Source organism: Haliotis asinina, chromosome 1 (genome assembly GCF_037392515.1).
Source record: "Haliotis asinina isolate JCU_RB_2024 chromosome 1, JCU_Hal_asi_v2, whole genome shotgun sequence".
NCBI lineage: Eukaryota > Metazoa > Mollusca > Gastropoda > Lepetellida > Haliotidae > Haliotis > Haliotis asinina.
Genome location: NC_090280.1, coordinates 51,357,919 through 51,372,511, shown reverse-complemented (window position 1 = coordinate 51,372,511; position 14,593 = coordinate 51,357,919). Strand labels below are relative to the sequence as shown.

The following is a 14,593-nucleotide window of genomic DNA, read 5'->3' as shown; positions in this document are numbered from 1 at the left end:
GCCAAGAAGTACGCCTGAAACAGTGTATAGAATAGGTCTAACACAGAACTGAACCAAAACATCTAATGGCATAATGATATGAATTGTTCAAAGTCCTCATAACGGCCTCAGAGGTATTAACATCATCATCATCCTTTTTTTATTACCGTAAGTTTACAAACACATGCCAAAAATCACGAGGATGCTTTATACACACAGAAGTGTACATACTGTGTATTTTCAGTTTCCTGCTGATGAATCAGATATTCGTATTCTGATGCAAAAATACCACAGCCCAACAATTCGGATCATAAATTCATGTGTCATAAATTATCTGATACAAGTGAAAGGACGGTCTAATACACACTCTTCCAAATATTTAGCCATTACAGGTATTTACACAGAATGGTATTTGTCTGGATAGTTTTATGACTATGACTATCACTATGTACTATCAAGAACACATCATCTAAAGAAAGTCCATAACAAGGTATCCAAACACACCCGAGATCTGTGATTTTATTCAATTAAGATAATTCTGGTAGTGAAATAAATAATTCTGCCAGAAATTTCTGCAGAAAAAAAAATCTGCCATAAACAAATCTGCCAGAAATTTCTGTAGAAATGCATTTTCAGAGCCAATTTGTGAGCTTATTAACACGTGAACACACTGGCACATGAACTTTTCGTGTTCATCTCCTCGAGATCTTTCCAATGATATAAAATATGTCTTTGTAGCTTGCTCCCTTCTGTGTGTCAAGTTAGGACTTGCTGGCCATTCCATAGCTGTCCCGCCCGGCCTAGACTTTTCGTAACATTTATTCTACATAAAAACACTTCTGGCGAATGGGCGAATGAAACAGGGGAGATAACTGTAAGTATTCCATTTGGAATAATACCCTCCGGTTCCTTCATTCCTTTGAACCGGAAGCTGGAAAGGGGAATGAGGCGAGGAGCGGTCTGATATACCACGGGTTGAGCTTAAAATGAATAAAACATATTTAACTTGAGTAATTGTTCAACATGGGGTTGGAAATGTGAGTGCTTAACCCAGTGAAGAAATGGATGTATACTTTTGATGATGGCGATATTTTAGTTTGACATGAAAAGTATTTTACGAACCGAAACGAGGAGAGTACGTTGCCAACCTATGTTCGCTTCGCTCGCATGTAAAAAAGTGGTCATTTTCTCTACGCTGCGCAACCCACTTGCGCTACATGAGCATGAGCTTCGATCACATGAGCACCCAATCACTCTGTTCTAGTGTAGCATTTCCACAACTGAGCCGCTGTATCAGGTGACGCATTTTCAACAATTAATATAACATGATATCACATGCCATCATCTATATTATACACACGTCAGCGGTATAAATATATACAGTATATCTGATTCACAACGAACGTGTTTAGTAGGATCTGTAAACTGTAGCTGAAACCGTCTCTCGTGACCAGGGAACTAATGTCTCCAAGGCGGACGTGGACACGTACATTCGACTGCCTCAGTGACACGAAATGCCGTGGCATAAGCACCGTGCGGGGTATGCATCGCCTTGGCGTTGTGTCAGTTTCTTAAGCATGGCTGGTTCTCTATGCAAATCCGCAGCGTTTTTAACATTTTCTTACCGGCCAGGCATGTTTTCTTTTCGCTGTGTTACCAGTCCATTACGATGGTCATCCACCAAGGTGGGAATATCGTCACACATTCATCGACGATCTGGCAACCGGGCCGTTGAGCGAATTACGTCGCCAGCAGGAGCTACGCAGAGTGACAACGTATCGATGTTCTTTGGGGACCCATGTGTGTTGTTCAAACACAAAACAACATGGGAGTTGTGTCGTGCGCTGGTTGTTCTTAAGCTGTGCTCCTGGGACCGACTTGTGGATCATTCGGTGTCGGTATGTTGGCATCCGGTTTGTTATTTGTATGACGTACGACGTTGTATGTGAACACTTGGGTCATTATTGACTCTCAGTGATCCATTAATCTAGTTCACACGCTGTTAGCTTAAAATATTAATTAAAATTTGAAATGTATTGGTTCATTTGAACCTATGAAAGAAAAAGTTCTGAAACAATTATACGGGGCGGTGTGGATGCCCGTTGATTAAGAACTTCGCTCGTCATGACAAAGGCCCGAGTTCGATTCCACACTTCCGGGTTAGAACTGATCTTCAGTAAAAAAGCTTGTCGTAAGAGGCGACAGAGCGGGTGTTAGACTCGCTGACTTGGTTGACATAGTATCCCAGCTGAGTAAATCGATGCTCATGCTGTTGACCACTGGACTGTGTGGTCCAGACTCTATTATTTTACAGACCGCCGCCATATAGCTGGAATATTGTGGAGTGCGACGTAAAACAAAACTCACTCACTCCAACATGTATCCTCTGCTAGAACAAATGATGCTATGGTAACCTTGTAGTGCGGGTTCTTCCCGCCGAAGACCTTGATTCCATTCCCCGAATTCGTACAACGGGTAAACTCGTGTCACATCACTGTGGGAACATGATCACCGATTCACTCAATCATTAATTCACTGGTCCATCTGAACATGCATTTCAGCCTGTAAAACTGGCTACGTGTAACTATGCGCCAATATATAAAAGCTAGGGACATTTTATATGATCAACAATAACATGCTCCAATTCCGAGAAATCACGCCTTGTCTGTTGATTTCGAAATTGAATCTATTGTCTCCTTGGCGTCTCATTTAGTCTACCATCGTCATCGAAAGATCCTAATTATATAATTAATGGTTTTTTTGGTTTGTTTGATTGGTTTTGTTTTTTTTGTTGTTGTTTGTTTGTTTGCTTTTTGTTTTGTTTGTTTGTAGTTTGACGCCCTCAGCAATATTTCTCCTATGTGGCGGCGGTTTAAAAATAGACCAGGCATGGGGAGGCAACTCTTTCACAGCAGATTTATGGGCTGGACCTTGGACTGACATGCCAGTTAAATCTGGTTACAGCTTCTCTGAATTAGATTCAAAACACGCGGAACAGCCTTAAGGAGTAAACATGCTTGGACTGTATAAATCTTCCGTACCATGTACTCATTACGTGATTTGAAACTGAATCCCTGAATCCCTCTCTCTCTCTCTCTCTCTCTCTCTCTCTCTCTCTCTCTCTCTCTCTCTCTCTCTCTCTCTCTCTCTCCTCTCCTCTCTCTCTCTCCTCTCTCTCTCTCTCTCTCTCTCTCTCTCTCTCTCTCTCTCTCTCTCTCTCTCTCTCTCTCTCTCTCTCTCTTGCAAAACTCTGCCGTGTGCGAATCCGAGCATGAGCATGCAGCATGACACTAAGCACTAAATATATTCTGTATCCTCGGAACTGGTGACCACTAAATTTTTTCGTCAGTTGATGAGACTGGGACAACGGTTGCTGGGGACGAGGTTGTTCTCTGCTGTCATGAGACCCGTCTTCTACGGTCAGTTTGTGGCGGGAACCAGCAAGGCCGAAATCATGGATTGTGTGTTTCCAGGCAACGAAAAGCTGGAATTGGTCCTCTTCTGTCTGTGCCAATTGAACAGGACGTTAACGACAGGTACATTTTATGTGTGTCATCGCCCTTTAAGAGCAACTACCCATAGTTACGTATTTCCTGATGACTCTTTAGGGTCTGGGCCTCCTTTCACGAAGCACTAAGGTGATCGGAAGTCACTAAGGTAACCTTAGTGTAATGTTAAAAAATTCTAGTTAAGGGTAAGCTCATAAGGTTGTTTCGTGAAAGGAACCCCTGTTCTAGTTTGTTTTCGTTTGTTTTTTGCTTTAAGTTCTGAATCCCTTTGATGATGAAAGAAAGGAACGTTTTAGAAAACTTGTCGCACATATTCACAATATTATGGCATATATTATATATGCTACAAACAAAATGTATGTGAACACTCTAAAATGTGATAATCATATATAAAATTAAACGTGGTGGGGTCATTTATAATCTAAGGTAACTGTTTGTGTGCGCAAACGACATGTTGGAACATGCAGTGAAGCAACTGATTCACAATTCGTTGAGCTTGAGTGAAATGACTCATCTTCAAAAACAGCGAAAAGCAACGGCGGTGTTACACACCAGCACCATGTGTGATCAGTAGTATATATTGGGGCATATGCACACACTTTAGTTTCCTGCTGATGCAATAAAAGACTTATGATCCCTTACGATTTGCCTGAAATCGATAATTGAAACGGAGGGCGATCACTTGCCATATATGGAATGTAAACATTTGCTTCGTACGTGGAAACTGTCGCATTCGATGTTGTCGGTGTGGGCCGAGCTGGTTTCAATCACAAATTATGCGTAGGATATTCGTAAAGAGCACTCAAAGGGACATAACTCTATGGGGTTCGCTGGAAATAATGATTGGCCGGTAGAGGGCGTGGAGGTCCACTTAATGCAGCGTTGCATTGATACGAACTCTGTAATTCAATATTGTAATCTAAATACGTACAATTAATATAGTGCGTTTAACGCAAATCATGTACGAATGTTTTGGCTGAAAACATCCTGTCTGGGGCAAGATACGTGTACGTATTGTACTGCACCAGGCAGTATAAGGCTGATGTGACAATTCTTGTACGTTTTCCACTTTCACAGTTTCAAATGAACTTCATAGATAAGTGAAAATACATTTTTTTATTGTTTCAGCAATACAAATGACGAGTGTTATGACGACAACCTGCAAGTCATTCTCAACTGCATCAATATGGCGGCGGAAATTAGAGACAAAATCCCAATGATGCATATACGCATGACAAGCGTCCTTCCCGCCAATCTCTGCGTATGTAGTTTCACAGACTCAGTGGCGGAAGTTACCCGTCCGTAATTCTTTGACAGTCGAAGTGTTCAGTGTGTGAAGATAGGTTTCCTGAGAAACGCCATGGTGAAATGTCTGGTTGCGTTCATTCCCCATTAGAGAAGAGTGTTTCAAACGCTCATGGAACGTCCTCCCTGCGTGACGTGTGGTTTGTTTGGTACAGATGAGAGACTGACTTGCCTCAACTTCTCAACACATTTAAGCAGCGAGTATTTCACCATAGTTCTCTTTCAGGCAACTAAAACTTAAGTGTCTGCATCCTTCGGCCAAAACTCCCAAACAGATCTAGAAGGAACAAGTGTTCACCTTGTTAACACTGGAGTCAGGGAACGATCTTTCTTGAACCTTAAACTATCTCATGGATTTGTCCGTGTGATGCATGCTGCGTGCTAATGTATATCGATGGCAGATCTGTAACTTCTGTAATTAGCCTTGAAAATCGGGGACATGTCGAACCATTCTAAGTAAACCTATTCTCAATATTATTCGTTTCACTCCTCTACTGAATCTAACAAGCCCTGGTAGGGGGTCGCGTCCAGTCAAACTTGAGACGTCCGAATGGATTTAACCAATCAGAGAACCCCTACTGTTTAGGGTTGACTGATACTGATCTCTCAGCAAACGAAAATCTACATTAAACTCAGTTATTTGACCTGCAGTCTATACGTTTAGGGCTTTCTGAGGACATGGTTACTACTGGCTAAATTTTCGCGAGCTGACATCCTTGAATATTGACAAAAAAACGCTACTTTCAGTGATTACTCACCTTTGACAGTGATGTAGCCGCTCCATTTGCATCACCTCGGTCGTACGGAAAATAGCATTCGGAATCGTTCGGGTACAAACCTTATTTAGGTAAAAGTTCAAAAGGTATGTGCGAATGTCAACTTTCGCGATTTGGTAAGCAGTGTTCTCATTGGTCAATCTCAAAGGTTACCTGCTGCGACCTCCTGCACGGGACTGTTAGACTCAGCAGAGGGGTGTAACGAATAATACTGAGACTAAAGCCCCTTTCATATGGACAAATTTACCTATGTGAGTAAACATATTTATGTAAGTAAGTTTACTTAGATTGGCATGTGAACGCATTTAGCAAGCTTACATGAGTAAATTTACTCTCGGAGTAAACAGACCTGAGCAAAAGTATATTTACTAGACCTCAAGAGGTGTAGTAAAAGTATATTCACTCATAAGTATAAATTCTCCTGGAGTATTTGTGGTCATGTGAACAGAATTACAATGTGTGTGCTAAGGTGTGTAGTTAACCACGTATTTGAGACATCTTAAGTGATCACGGAGGGAAATTACATCCAAAGAAGAATCCTGGCCATGCGTGGACTTTCTTGGAATGATGAAGAGACTGATTTTCTCGTCTATTTATCTGTTTGGAATGAAAGTAATTCTGAGGAACAACTTGAACGTCCAAAATAGAATAAAGGAGCAACATACACAATGATGTCAGATGTGAAGAAGATAAAGGATATGAAAAGAGTAGCAAAAAAAATAAGTATGCATATACTCAAACAACATTTCTAGGAAAACAAGTGACCAGAGTTGAAAACTGTGCAAGTTTTGTGCTGAAGGAGATTTGGGCCAAACACCGCCTTCACCTGTGAACACGATAGACAGTATGGGCCAGAGACAGCGTGTTGCCATGCAACAGTTACTAGATTGTCATAACACCGATCAGATGGAGGGTCATGGAAATAATGATGATTTAGAAGAAAGGGGTAGGAGCGAACATCTCAATTCGATTGGTGACAAGGAATGATGACAAGGCATGATGACAAGGCATGATGACAAGGAATGATGACAAGGCATGATGACAAGGCATGATGACAAGGCATGATGACAAGGCATGATGACAAGGCATGATGACAAGGCATGATGACAAGGCATGATGACAAGGCATGATGACAAGGCATGATGACAAGGCATGATGACAAGGCATGATGACAAGGCATGATGACAAGGCATGATGACAAGGCATGATGACAAGGCATGATGACAAGGAATGATGACAAGGAATGATGACAAGGAATGATGACAAGGCATGATGACAAGGCATGATGACAAGGCATGATGACAAGGAATGATGACAAGGCATGATGACAAGGCATGATGACAAGGCATGATGACAAGGCATGATGACAAGGAATGATGACAAGGAATGATGACAAGGAATGATGACAAGGAATGATGACAAGGAATGATGACAAGGAATGATGACAAGGCATGATGACAAGGCATGATGACAAGGCATGATGACAAGGCATGATGACAAGGCATGATGACAAGGCATGATGACAAGGCATGATGACAAGGCATGATGACAAGGCATGATGACAAGGAATGATGACAAGGCATGATGACAAGGCATGATGACAAGGCATGATGACAAGGCATGATGACAAGGCATGATGACAAGGCATGATGACAAGGCATGATGACAAGGCATGATGACAAGGACGATCATGCCAAAGATGATAATTTGAAGAATGAAACATAGGAAGATGAGAGTGCAAACAAAATTGACACAGAGAGGAAAGAACAGAAGCCAAAAAGACGCCCATGAAAATGGACAAGAGAATAAGAAAAAAGCAAAACTGGAAACTGTTTTGGAAGCATAATGAAAGGCAGGATTTAAAAAAACGCTATGATGTCATTAGAAGATAAGAAAATTGTTGCAGAAATGAAGAAGATAGAACTGGAGAAGACAAAACTAGAAGTGGAAAAAAGACAAAATCTCGGGGGAACGAGGTCACCGAGTCTCGGTCATCAGCGGCCCCCCATACTTGGAACAGGAACTTCTGGAATCAACCAAATCAGCCTCACAAGTCGCATCGTACACCAGGTCGCCGATTATCTACTGAACAGTCAGCTTTTGAGCATTCAGGAAATTCATTCTATTACTTAGAAATCTTCAACCTGTTTTGTACTCATGTTTATCTTCAAAGGCCTGAATCACATGTCTCAGTTTATCTCCTTCTTGGAACCTCACGTATTTTGTTAACAATCTTTTGAATATCGCTTTGCAGGTGTTGCATTTGTGAACTGTGGACACTCCTACCACAAAGCGTTTAAATTAGCAATAGTTCTATGCTCTGCACAGGAGGCAAACCCGTAGACTGCGGTGTCCACCTTAAGGTTCTGTTCCAGAGGTCCCCTAACATGAACATCCATTTGTTGGGATAAATGGCTGTAGTTCATTGCAAAGAACACAAAATGTCTCGATTCATCCTAGTGTTCTCTATCCAAGGCGTTTAATCAAAGGCCAATCTCATGGTTTGAGAGCACTAATGGCGAGATCGTTCTCTACTCCATTTTTGCATGAGAAGCATTACTCAGAGACAATTGCTTACGTAAGTAAATTGTGCCCATGTGAAAGAGGCTTAAGTTTGCTTAGATTGCATGGCGAACATAATGATTTTCACAAAAGGATGTATGTTTAATTGCTTACAGAGTAGCTTTCTGCAAGGTCTAAATAAGGAGGTCACTTAAAGGGGACTGTATCTTTGCTGTTACAGCTAAGTCTCTGCAAAGTGTTTCCAGAACCGTCCACGAATCCAGAAAGGGTAAAGGAAGTTGCCGTTGCTATGGAAACGGGTAAAACGGTAGGCCTTTCAACGAAACATTAAATTGGAAAGTCGCGTCAGATATCCTTTGTTAACTAATGAGGTTCACTATAACTAACTATTTCTGTACGTCTCTGGGTTTACAGTTGGCCGTCCCTGGGCTGTCTGAGACAGAACAGAGTCAGTTCTCGAGGAGCCTAGCAAGACTTAGAACCATTGGGCAGGTGAATGCATATTGATGAAAGTCTCAGTTACAGCCTATTAAGCGGCATTAAGCATTGTCACTTGTAAGCAAATCACGGCAACACAGACAATGATTAAAATGACAAGTGTGGGTTCAGTATTGTCGAACTCCACGATTATAATCGTTGCAAATCTAGGCTTCGTACCAAATATTAGTGGATATATGTTATAGTGTCCCTGGTGTTTGGTTCGAATCTTAGATTGGTCATCTTACTCCGAGTGCTGATCTCTGAGACAACTTATAGGATCGGGTTTTCAGACTCAGTGAATTGCTGTCTGTGTGTCATCGTGACCCCACGGCATGAGACGGTATTCGCAAAATAAGTCACTCTTTCAGCTTGTCTGGTACTTTAAGGCTTCAGCCATAAAGCTGTAATATTGTTTAGCATGGCCACAAACGTTTGAAGAAAAAGTAATATTTGATCTTATATCTAGAGGTGAACCGGTACACCACTGTATGAGTAGAACCGCCGCATTTTGCCTTCGGGTCGGGATATACCACAATGCAAACCAAAAATTCGGTATTTTCGGTTTTTGTAGCGTTCTTCTGTTCGTTCAAAATAATACTGTTGCTGACCAAGACCACACACGTTTCGGGATCATTGCAGACCCCTTCATCAGGTTAAATGACCCCGAAACGTTGTGTGTCAAAGAATTAAAAGAAGATTCATCCATAAAGGATCTTGGTCATATATAACAACTTTTAAATGCCGCTAAAAGATATAATATTGGTGTTATTCTTTTCTATGTAATTAACTTATGCAAGGATTGGCTCTTGTTGCCTGTGTTATTATCATATCTCAGATCGAAACGAACCGAACCGAACCGAACCGAACCGAACCGAACCGAAGGCCTTGTACCTCTAAATGTACCGTACCGTACCGTTGTAAGATCGTACCGTTTCACCCCTACTTAAATCAGTATTCAGTATAACAGTGTGGGTCTGCGGGGAATATCAGTGGCGTTGGTTCGTCACGCCGAAGACCCAGGTTCGATTCCCCTCATGGATACAATGTGTGAAGCCCTGGTGTATCCCGCCGTGATATTTCCGGAATTTGCTGATGGAGTAAGAAAACAATTCAATTAGTTGAATAACATTTAGTATACTGTAGTTATTCAGTAACCATAGCAACTTGCGTACAGCTGGCCGTAGAGAAGGATGTGATTGTTATGGTGGACGCCGAGTATACGTACGTCAACCACGCCCTCAACCTCGCCACCCTCGCCATGATGCTCAACTACAATGTGGACAACGCCCTCGTCTTCTACACCTACCAGAACTACCTTAAGGTATGTTGGGACTGCAGTGTAGTTTAGCTTCACACCGACGACCTGTTGTTTCCCACATGCATTCTGTCATATCAGTTTGAATCGGCCATGACCCGCGGACAAAGGCAAACCTTGTCGCCCCATCGCGCAACTTGCTTGCTTGTAGTATTTCGTTACTTACATTTTGGTAGCAGTGACTGTTCCTCTTCCTCCATTTCACAACGCTATCGTAGCGCTACGACTGTCATAATTTGGCCGATAGGAGTTACTGATTCTGAACCAATGATTTTGCGTGCTGTGTCAACAATTTTGTTGAGTTTAGCTTTGTTTTGAACAGACAGGTTACCAAACCAACAAAGAAGATTGAAAGTTAAAATACTTTGTATAAAGGTTTTGTAGAAAAGAACCATGAGTGAACAATCAATTCTAAAAGTGTTTAAACGACGAAGGAAGTACAGCCGCCGCTGACCTTTCTTGTAAACATAATCAACGTTATCGTTCCAGGATAATCTTTAATCAAGGACAGTGCCCAAATACTTATGTATGTGTTTACAATTTCAGTATCTTCGTTGTTGATTGAAATCTGGGCCAAAGGATCACAAGTTTTTCTGAAATCAATAAACATTTCTTTTGTTTTCTTAGTATTTAGGATCAAAAAGTTGTCTTTACACCAATTTGTAAAGTTAGATACTTCATTTTTGTAGTCAAGGTCAGCAGATTTAAGAAGTGAAACAATAGCTGCATCATCAGCAAATTTGATGTTAAAACAGTTTGTTGCTTTAGTAACACAATCGTTGGTGTAAATTATAAACAGAATGGGTGATAAAACACATCCTTGTGGTGCTCCAGTAGACAGGTTGGCAGTGGAAGACTTCATTCCGTTCACAGTAACACACTGAGGTCTGTCAATCATAAAGGCGTTTATCCATTTGACTAAGTTACTGTTTACACACAAATTTGAAGCAATCAGAAGCAAATGGGGTTGAATAGTGTTAAAAGCAGATGAGAAGTCCGCGAAGAGGATTCTAACGTATGTGCCACTGGTTTCCAGATGTTTGTAGATGAGGTTCAGGAGAGTAAGCGTAGCGTCGTCTGTACCCCGTCTCTGTCTGTAGGCAAACTGGAGTGGGTCGAGTTGGTCTTCTACTTCTCGCATTAGTAGCTTTTTGATAATCCGTTCAAGACTCTTCATGGCTACAGACGTGAGGGCAACTGGACGATAGTCATTACACACTCTGGGATTTTGTATCTTCGGAAGTGGAACAATGTGAGATGTTTTCCAAATGACAGGTATCTGATGTTGGAGAAGAGTTTTTTTTTTAAAACACATTGAAATATGTCGCATAACTGATCACAACATTCCTTAAGAATCACAGGAGCTAATTTATCTGGACCGGCACTTTTGCGACTGTTCAAGTTTCTGAATGGTTCTCTCACGTCATCAGCAGAACTGTCAACATGATCACTGACAGCCAGGTTATCCAGAATAACTCTTCTTTCATCCGAGAAATCATTAACATCGAAACGCGAATAAAAGTCATTAAGCTCGTTAACAAATGCAAAACTGTCACTCACATTGATCTCCGATTGTTTCTTGAATCTTGAATCTCTGGTGACCTTGAATCTCTGGTGAAAATGAAGATGTGCAACCCCCGCCTCCCCTTTTCTCAATAGTGTGCAACCCCCTTTCTTAAAAGGTTATACTTCTGGTATAGGAGATACGACAGTCGTAGCGCTACCATAGCTTTGTGAGGCAGGGACCTGCATTAGAGACTAGAGACTATCCCATCTAAAACACCCGCCAGGACGTATCATTCGCAAGTCACTTTTACATCTCCAAATGGCAACAAAAACCCATGAATTATGTTTTAAATCTGTTTGGAAAAACTCTCTAAGTCAATGACCGGAACATACGTATGTCACGCTTCGCCGAAAATGATCTTTGAATAACGTTTGGCTTAGACAATGTGACAAGACATGTGTTTTCACAAACCCAACATGGACAAACCTTATCTCCCTGTCGGCGTTATATAACATCTTTCTGTTGCGTCCTCCTAGTCTACGTCCCAGCGTCTACGGCGTGACCTCGACCTCGTCGACAAATACGGCGTGTGCTTTGGCGCCAAGATCGTGCGGGGGGCGTACATGGAGAAGGAACGGATGTTGGCAAAAACCCAGGGTTACCCTGACCCCATCAACGACACCTTCGACGACACCAGCAACATGTACCACGACTCAATGGAGCTGTTGTTGTCGAGGATCAGCAAGGACCCTAAACTGACTCGCATGATCATCGCTACACACAACATTGATACTATAAAACTAGCCAAAAAAAGGTACGGATTCGGCTGTTTTTAGTTACACGTGCTTTTACAGGTCTATAGGGGCGGTAGGGTACCCTAGCGGTTAAAGCGTTTGCTCGTCACGCCTGAAGACCCAGGTTTAATTCCCAATATGGGCACAATGTGTAAAGCTCATTTCTGGTGTTCCCCGCCATGATATTACTGGACTATTGCTAAAAGCAGCGTAAAAGTCATTGACTTACTCATTTTGCAAGCCCGTATGGAATTTTACGGAATGCAACAAGTCCAAAGACGTCAACCGGACTTAAAGCTTGTGAAATCTGACTCGAAGCCCGAATAACGTGAATTATCACGTGGAAACACGTAACGTCATATCGGAATTCTTAGCATGCTTCTGATTGGTCAGAGTAGATTACCATCGGTTATCCAGATGAATGCGATACCTCAAAATCATCTTGCCATTTCGCACAGCAACCATGCTTGTGAATATGTCGAGCATAGGCGTCTACGCATTATATAATGGCTGCCGATAATCAATAAGTGTATTGCTTATGTACAATATCAAAACAGCTGCCTATTGCTGGCATCTATCATTGATCAATAAAGTGAAATGAACAACGGACTCTCCCATCTCATAGTCAAGAATGTCTTGTCGCGCTGTCAAACACCAAATTCCCCAGCCGCCAATTTTGGGACTGAATCTTTGCTCCTCTGATCGGACATTAAGTTGGTCAGTGTGAGAGAAAGGATCTGACGTACTGTGGGACAAGGCAAACATTTCCAGCACGCTGGTGTTTGGGGAAATTAGCGCTCATCCAATAGCGTTTTTTACAGAAGCGGTTCCTATGGTCTGAAACTTCATAATGATGATTCAGGATGTCGTAAACTGTGGGTGTATTAGTTTTGAACAATGTATATAAAACAATGTTTCAGACTGAAGCACTACAATATTGACCTGGAAACTAGAAGTGTTTTCTTCGGGCAGATTTACGGCATGGGAGATCACATCTCCTGTAGGCTCGGTAAGCGTCATCAAATCAGGCCTCCGTCACGTGTTTGCTGGCAGTGACAAATGGTACATGTCACGCACTGACGAATTACTATATCGTGTGTTACGCTACTTTTATCCCAAGTTGAATATAATATGCAAGGTAAAATTATGAAGATTCGCAAGCTTAATATTTCTCTTTATATTGATTACATGTTTGTTTAAACATTCATCGGTACGTTTTCACTGCGAAGAGACTACAATTGTTGATAACCGGAAGATAACCGGAACTAGTCTCCAGCAACCGATGCTTGTCGTAAGAGGCAAGTTAAGGGTTCGGATTCACAGACTCGGTTGACACGTCACCTTCTGTCCGGAGTCGATTATAGCTATGCGGCGTTAAACAACAAACATTAAACAAACAACCTGTAAACAAACAACATGTGGATGGGGGTTTGAGATGTGTACCAAAACCTGCGTATCAAGAACAGTCTTCACTAACTGTCTACATCACTATAACTGCAGGTTATGACGGCTACCCTGTGTACAAGTCTATCCCGTACGGCACTGTCACCGACACCCTGCCCTACCTGTCACGCCGGGCCCAAGAGAACAGGGCTGTCCTGCAGGGGGTCAGGCAGGAGAAGGAACTCCTCAAGACGGCGTTAAAGGGGAGGTTTGGGGTCAATGGTGGGGTGTAGTTTGATTGAAAGTGTTTCAGCGAATCCAACAGATGCGACATTGACGACATCATCTTTTCTTGTTGTCTTTGCACTGTAACCTTGAACTTTGACTTTCATCATTACCATATCTCTTGACCCCTCTCCTGTTACCTTGACCCCTGACTTGATACTTTGACCCCTGCCGTGACCCTTTGATCAGAGACTGGATAACTTATAAGTAATTGCCTGAAAGGCCATAACCTGGCACCCAGAGTGGGTGAATAAGTTTAATCTTACGCCGCTTTTAGCAATATTCCAGCAATATCACGGCGGGGGACACCAGAAAATGGGCTTCACTCATTGTACCCATGTTGGGCTGCCAGAAACAAGAGAATGAATTAATTATGAGTCAACTCCTGTCTGGAATGATTTGGCAAGTCTAGATTGCTCCCGCTTAGATAGGATGACATGTCATGCCTCCGTTTTGGATAAATATGTTTTTGTACATTTGTAGATAATGTAATTTTATTTCTAGACGAAATGTCATTCTAAAAAGGTAATAGATTTGTCGTTAGTACCCGAGAACATGTGCCATGCCAATCACTGACTGGATTCGTGGTTATGCAGGATAATAACAGGGCATAGTTCCGTGTTCCGGTCTGAAACTGCTCAGTGTATATCAAATAGACATCGCATGGAAGAAACATATCCTGAACAGTTCCACCCTAAGACAACCCCGAAAAGAAGTGGTAAATGTTTTGAAACCCG

At 42.0% G+C, this 14,593-nt stretch overlaps 1 pseudogene; it reads left to right on the top strand.

Annotated features, from left to right (window-relative positions):
- The first annotated feature begins 1,556 nt into the window (after window positions 1–1,556).
- Window positions 1,557–13,864, top strand: LOC137273407 (hydroxyproline dehydrogenase-like; annotated as a pseudogene).
- The last annotated feature ends 729 nt before the right edge of the window (window positions 13,865–14,593 follow it).